A 7,329-nucleotide genomic window follows, 5' to 3' on the forward strand; every position below is an offset into this window, starting at 1 on the left:
ATTTCCCGACAACGGTGTTGACATGTTGATTCAAGAAACATCTGCGAATGAAAATACCTACAAAACCGCGTTGCCTACAATTACAAACTCCATGAACTGTACAATCACATTTGATGCCTTTCATGAAGGGATACAAGTGAGTGATTGTATAAGATTACATTTTGTTGTTAGAAATAAATTAAAACTAAAAAAAGATTTTCTGGCACAATAAACATTTTTCTATGTAGCTTTCAGATCAGACTTGAAGACTAAATCTTTTCTCTCGTAACAGATGTATGTGATACTTGCCAAGTTTGAAGATCAAACAGCGATGCTGTTTGACTATTCCATTCCACCTCCCCTGGATCCTGACCTTACTGGTACTCTCTACAAGGTAAGAGTGTGTTCTGTAGGTGTGTGAACAGTGATGATAGTCGAGCCTTTCAGAATGATTAAATGAATTACAAGTTGAAACTTCTGTCTCTGTTGTCTGATCGTTGGCTGTGTTTCTTTCTGTCCAGGATGTTGATGTTTATGTTGACGGCACGTTAACGACCTCTGCAGTTGTATCCGACTTAGATTTCCAAGATTATGTGGACATCAGTGGATGCAGGGCCTTGGGTCAGTAAATCATCTCCAAATATGTCCTTTAAAACCATATGAAACTGTAATATTTAAATATCTTGTGTTTTACTTTGTGTTTTTGGCTGATGTGTAGTAACGTGATCTTTGAGATTATAAACGAAGGAAATTCCTCATTTGCTTCTCAGGTAAAGGATTTTCTGCTACTGGTCTCCATTATATATCGAGCACCTGCACAGAAGTCACATGCACTCTTAACAGATCTCTCAGCATCTCTGCTCGATGCAACGATGATGAGCGTTGTGACGGAAGCGGAACGTAAATATGTTTACTTTACACTTCCCTTTTATTTCTTCTTTTTTAAAAAAAAAAAAAACATTAAATCAAAACCTAAAGCAGTGTGATCATCAGACCTAAAGATGTATTTAACTTCTTTACATGTGTAAAGAAGTGTGTTTGAGCAGAATCGGACTGGAACGATGAAACAATTGTCCCAGACTGGACTTTACATACAATCACACCCATCTTTGCGTTCCCTTAAACGTGTAAAACCACTAAAGACGCACAATAGTCAGCATGAGTCGGTAAAAGTGGAGATTTAAGCCAAAAAAATAGTGCAATTTATGAATAAAATAAACATCCGTACAGAGCAGCATAGAGATGACGCAGTGTCTTCTCTCTCACTGACTCTCCTCTTCTGGAGACACCATCTCAGTCTGCTTCAACAAAACACAAAAGGAGAGTTTGAGGGAGTTTTTTTTTTCTTTCTCAATTTTGTTTGTCTTTTTTTCTAACATGAATCAGATCAGAGGAAACAAAGTGTTAAAGCTGTCGCGTAACTTGTATGTGTTCCTCTCTTGTCTCTGTCAGCTGCTTGGTGAGCCAAACCTGCACTGTGACCGGTCCTGCTGTCATTGACGTGCACGAAGATGTTGACTTCATAGAAGATCGCTGTTCCTACGCTCTGGTGTCTGATTGGCAACCTGATTATCTGTTTCTGGCCAATTTCCGTGAACGACTTCGCACAGATGTGAGCTTTGTGGACAGTGTGACACTGCGAGTGGATGGCAGTGACATCGTACTGGGACATGGCGGCAGAGTCCTGGTAAGCTGCCAACATTTCAGCCTGTCAGTCAGAGTAAAGTTTGATGTAAAATCTCTCGTCTTTCCTCTCAGTGGCAACAGTGAGAAGATGATGCTTGATTCACTCTGAGTTTCCACCACATTTTCTCTCCACTGTGACTCAGGTGGACAACACACCGCTGACCCTCAACAGCTCGGTCCAGGAGGTTTATGGTGTCGAGCTCTCCAAGGACCAAACTGGACTCCACGCCAAGGTGTCGTCAGGGGGACTCTCTGCTTCTGTGTTCTTTGACGGCGACACAGCACAGATCCACATAGAAGGTGCAGAAAGTGTCATTGATGAGACTAATTAACTGTCTGCTGTTCCTCAGTGATCTGCTGTGCTGATCCGGTTTAAACATTGATGGTTTTCTGACACCCTTTCTGTCCTGGACCATTTCAGTACCCGTTGGATCATCTCTGGACGGTCTGTGTGGAAACTCCAGCAGTTCTATAAGTGCAAAGCTGTCTGGGGACAGCTCCTCCAGGTAACTCCTCCTGCAGACCGACTAACTGTGCTGCTGCCTGATGAATGAGCTTCAGATGTAGAACATGTGCTGGATGAACCATCCAGAGCAAAGCAGCAGCTCTGAATATGTGTGTGTCTCCTGCAGCTGTGACACCCCGTACCCTGAAGCTGCTGACAGTACGATCGACTGCAGCGCCATCACTGAAAGGTGAGCAGATTCATCCAGCCAGCCGGAAACATCTGCTGCTGCTATACACTGATTTAGTGACATATTGCATTAAACGAGTCATGTTGCATGACATCATCCCAGTGGAAAATGAACATAAATGAGCTTTTCATTGAACTGGATGTCCTGTTCTGTGTTTCCATGTGTGGAACAGCTGTAACATCCTGCAGGGGGAGCCCTTCTCCTCCTGTAACACGGAGGTGGATCCAGCTCCCTACATCTCCGCCTGCAGCGACACTTTGTGCAAATATCCTGCAGTGGACGGTCTCAGGTGTCAGTTCCTGTGGGCCTACGCCAGAGCCTGCAGCCTGAAAAACGCCACCCTGGGGGACTGGTGGTCAGACGCTGAGTGCTGTAAGACCTGAGCAACTTGATTTAAATCACCTCTACTTCTTCTTGCTCACACGGTTTAAACGATTTCACCAATGTGTGTTTCTGCAGCTTCCCCTGAGGCCTTTTGCCAGGACACGGCCTGCAGTACTCATGAGTTCTGTGCCATGAAGTCCAGCGGTGGCAAGACCTGCCTCTGTAGAGCCATTTTCGCCTCCAGTTACAAAGATTCCAACTCTCTGGGTACAGCAGCTGTGGCGGCAACATAACAGGACTGAGTGATTGAAAGAAAACATTTCACTTTATCATTATTGTCATTTTCAGGTGATCCAACCGTCTGCACACAGAATACTGCTTCCCTCAGTCTGGTAGGGTGTCTCCTGGAGGAAAAAAACATTGACTACTCCATGTTGCACCTGAATAATGACACCTGCAAGGGTGTTATGGACGAGGACACCCACATGGTGACTTTCAGCTTTGACACCAGCAACACCTGTGGTGCAGTGATCACGGTGGGTCTTCTCCTCAACCTCTTTATTCTCTGCTGGCAAATGAACCTCCTCCAGTGTTCTGCTGCTTCTCCTCCTTAGCATCTTTTGCTGCCTAATGTTGAGTTCCTGTCAACATCTCACACATGCCAAAGGAGCTTATTGAGTCAAACCATCTGCATGTTTGACCCTGCAGGCCAACGACAGCCAAGTCACCTACAAGAATGCCATCGTATCCCAGAACACCTCTGAAGTCATCACGCGTCATGATCAGTTCTACATCGACTTCTCCTGCATCCATATTCAGCCAGAAATTAAGACTGTGGCCTTCAGGATCAAAGACAGGTGTGTTGCGGTTCATGACGTCATCTATGTGAAACCTGTCGTGTGATTTGCGAGTCAGAAAAGCTGAAGTGTGTTTATGTGTGTTGTCTGCAGCTCCGTGGTCCAGCACATCACATCTGAAGAGTTTAACTACACTGTAACCATGACGGCCTACACAGACGCTGCCCTCACACAAGTTGTGTCTTCTGGCACTGAAGTGTTGCTGAACCAGAAGATCTGGGTGGAGCTGGACACCGAAGGGTTGGATGCAGACCTGATCGCTGTAGTGTTGGACTCCTGCTGGGCCACTGATCAGGAATTGTCCTCCAGCACACCGAGACACAACCTGATCCAGAACAGGTGAGACACGCTGAGAAGGGGCAGCTCCTCACTGCAATTCAGTCGTTCATGGGATTTCTGATGGCTCTTATCGGACACATGCCGATAAGACTATGTGTCCGATGCTGAGAAAAGTGTGTTCTTGTTTGCGAGCAGCTGTGCAAGCTCTGCTGACCAGACGGTGAGAGTGGAGGGAAACGGAGAGGGAGCATCCAGCTACTTCTCCTTTAACGTGTTCCAGTTCACTGGGAACTCTGGTGAAGTCTACCTGCACTGCAAACTGAAGCTGTGTGTCAAAGAGGGAAACACCTGCGTCCCGGTACGCCTCGCTGGCAGCTTTACTCACTGTGGGCTGCTTAATACTGGTTATATGAGACACTGATCTGTTCTTGTTACATCATAATTATAACCTGATAGAAATCTGAAAACGGCTACATGTAAATGTTCACAGTGAAAATCTTAAATTTGAGATAAAATATCGTGTTTTTCTAAAATCTGAACTTATTCTTTTTGTTTCTAACTTTCAGAATTGTTCTGCTGGAGTTAGTAGACGTCGCAGATCTGTCAGATACAAACGTGGAGCTTCAGCCTCTGTCAGCATGGCTTGGATTTATTAGGTAAGACTGCAGTAAATGGCCATCATTTCATATCTAAACATGTATTTATGATTGATTTGAAAAATTCAAGGAAGTCTGAACTAAAAACTTATGTAAAACACCCTGATGTCAAAGAAAGGTCTGCTCCATAAAATGAATGACATGAGCTACATGTTGTGCATGAGCCTAAGAATCCTGACAGTCAAAGATCAGGGAAAAGTCATGTCTGTGAGTCTGATTAAGATGTGAGAGCTGATTGGCTAAAAAACAAAAAACAAAACCAGACATGACAAAGAGGACAACATGGTTTACAGGAAATAGTCACATTTTCACCTGATTATCTTCCAGTTGGTTTCCATGGTGACATGACTGAATGGCTGTCGACCTGTGTGATGATCCCCGACGTGTGTGTGGTCCTGATCAGGAGCTCGTGTGGAAGGATGAGCTCAGTTTCAGCTGCTGTGTGAAGCTTTACGTCCCACAGCTGGAATCTGCAGCTGCTTTAGCGGAAGTGATGTGAAGACAGGACCAAACTGTCGTCTCCGACCGGTTCTACGGTTCATGTTTTCTCTGTTTTAGTGGGGACACGGTGATGGTAATATGAAGGGTATATTGGATTTTAATTTCACCAGGTTTCTATAATCTATATTTTATTGGGACTCCTTAAACATGAAGTATAATCAGGTATGACTACTGTTATCCTGCATTACTACATTCCCAGCTAATTTAAGATGTAGTGATTCAGACACAGTCTGAAGTCATGAGGTGATTTCATGAAAGACCATAAAAGTTTACAGCTTCAGGTGGATATTGAAGGAATTATAGGGATTTATTGATTTTCATCTGTATCAGGAACAAACCATTTAAGTTCATAAACTCATCCAGTGATTGGTGTAGGGTTGATGATGGGTATCTAAGGCTGTCTTCAGTGAACCTGCAGCTCTGCAGGGATTATTTAATGATATGACACATGGTCTAGTCCATGGCCATGGACAGTTGTGTTTTTCACAGCTCAGGTGAAACTGCAACATTATGCTTTTCTCTGATTTATTAATAAACTGTTTGTTTAGTATTTTAAAGACCAAAAGATAAAAATAAAGGATGTGGGTCAAGAATAACCTGACTTTGTCTTCTTTTGGAATGGCTGACACTTTAATTTCCTTAATGTTTGATACATTTGCTTGAGCTGGTTCAGACTCCATGTTACTAAAACTAACTCCATGTTAGTTTTAGGAGAACTTACTGGTTTAGTATCAGAGAAAGGAAAGAAAAGCCCGTACAACAACATGTTGGGACATTTAACCAATCACAACACAGCAACTGCATGATAGACTTGTATTGGTTAAGATTGTTGGAAACTGCAGAGAAAAAACTATCTGATGCAGAAGTCAAGATTTCAAAACCCACAATATATAAAGGATTGTTCTGAAATTCATTTTCTAGACACAACTTTTCAAACCAAACTGTTGACTGCTGTCCACAGAGGGTAACATGGTACTATTAGGCCTCAGGGATACAACACGTTTTGGTATTAATCCTGCACAAAGTAAACTAGGGCAAGTTACACTGATACTAGTGTGATACCCATGCTTTTTGCTTGAAATTTTGCAATTTAATGACTTTGCTCTTCATACTTGCTCATGATTATGATCACAATAAAAAAAAAAAACAGTATAAAGTTCTGTGTCTAATATAACATATTTTCATTAAAGTCAACGGCAGAGCTGAGAAATGGAAGCTTTTTCATTTGTAAACAATATAACTTCTACACCTGGTAAACAATGATATCTGTTGAAGTAACATAACAATGCTATCAACACCAGTCAGCTTGGACAGTGTATAATTAGCAACTTGTGACATGCCTTCCCATGTAAAGAAGTGTTGCTGCAGGGATGAGGCCTATATAAGCAACTGGCTTTGTCCTGAAGAGATGCCTTCCCCTTGTCCCACAATAAAGCTGTGTTAGTCTGTAATAAATGTAGTCTCCTGCCATCATATGCGCCTCTCTATATCACCAATAGCATCGAATATTCCACAACAGTGTCAAACAATAGCTTTGTTATGAGAAGTATAGATATTTGCATCAATCCACTGGCCCATGGTACTAGCCACACATTCAGAGAAAAAACATGGAGCTGTTTTAGACATCTAGCACCATCAACAGATTTGGGAAAGCGATCTACTTCTGTCCGATCGGCTTACGTTCAAATGGTATGTTCACTACAATCTCCAAACAGACTCAGTCACCAATAAAAACAGGCTTCACACACCTACCGTCCATTTAGTCAAACACACCGATGTACATTTACAGCTACCCATTTAACTTTCTTAGTTTTACACTTAAGATGAAATAGACAGATTTATTGTGATAATATCCAAGTTCCCTGTTCTTATTTTCAGCCTCTAGGTCATCATCAATCCCCTTATACAACTCCCCAGCAGTAAGAATTAAACAACACAATAACACTTTTGGGGTTTATCGTGAAAACAATGGATCTAATAAAATCTGACAAAATAAGACAGTAAAGTGTGACCTATGAATGTCAGATCCCTCTCAAATAAGTCTTTATTAGTCAGTGACTTGATAGGTGATCACCATATTGATTTATTCTGTCTTATGGAAACCTGGTTACACCTGTTTACACCTGTGTGTATTTGGTTGGTTCAGAAGTTCAATGTGTATGCGTATTCTTTTCTTGTAAGCCGTCCTGATGAGAACCAGATGTTTATCCAATCTTGGCTGCTCCACTGTGTCCTTGGCCTCGGTGGAATTTTCCTGTTAACAGCTCTCAAGCACTCTCTCACACAGAGGAAAACTTTTAACTTGTACACGAAGATTAATGAAGAATGTACCAATATAAGATTAATAAAAGA

At 42.3% G+C, this 7,329-nt stretch overlaps 1 long non-coding RNA gene across 1 annotated transcript; it reads left to right on the top strand.

Moving 5' to 3' along the window:
* Positions 1–3,739: 3,739 nt before the first annotated feature.
* LOC306768861 lies at positions 3,740–5,130 on the top strand. Its single transcript, XR_013771668.1, has 4 exons — positions 3,740–3,880; positions 4,016–4,178; positions 4,387–4,476; positions 4,804–5,130. It is a non-coding gene; the product is annotated as an uncharacterized lncRNA (long non-coding RNA).
* Positions 5,131–7,329: the final 2,199 nt, after the last annotated feature.

This window comes from Telmatherina bonti (genome assembly GCF_933228915.1).
Source record: "Telmatherina bonti genome assembly, chromosome: 18".
Lineage (NCBI taxonomy): Eukaryota > Metazoa > Chordata > Actinopteri > Atheriniformes > Telmatherinidae > Telmatherina > Telmatherina bonti.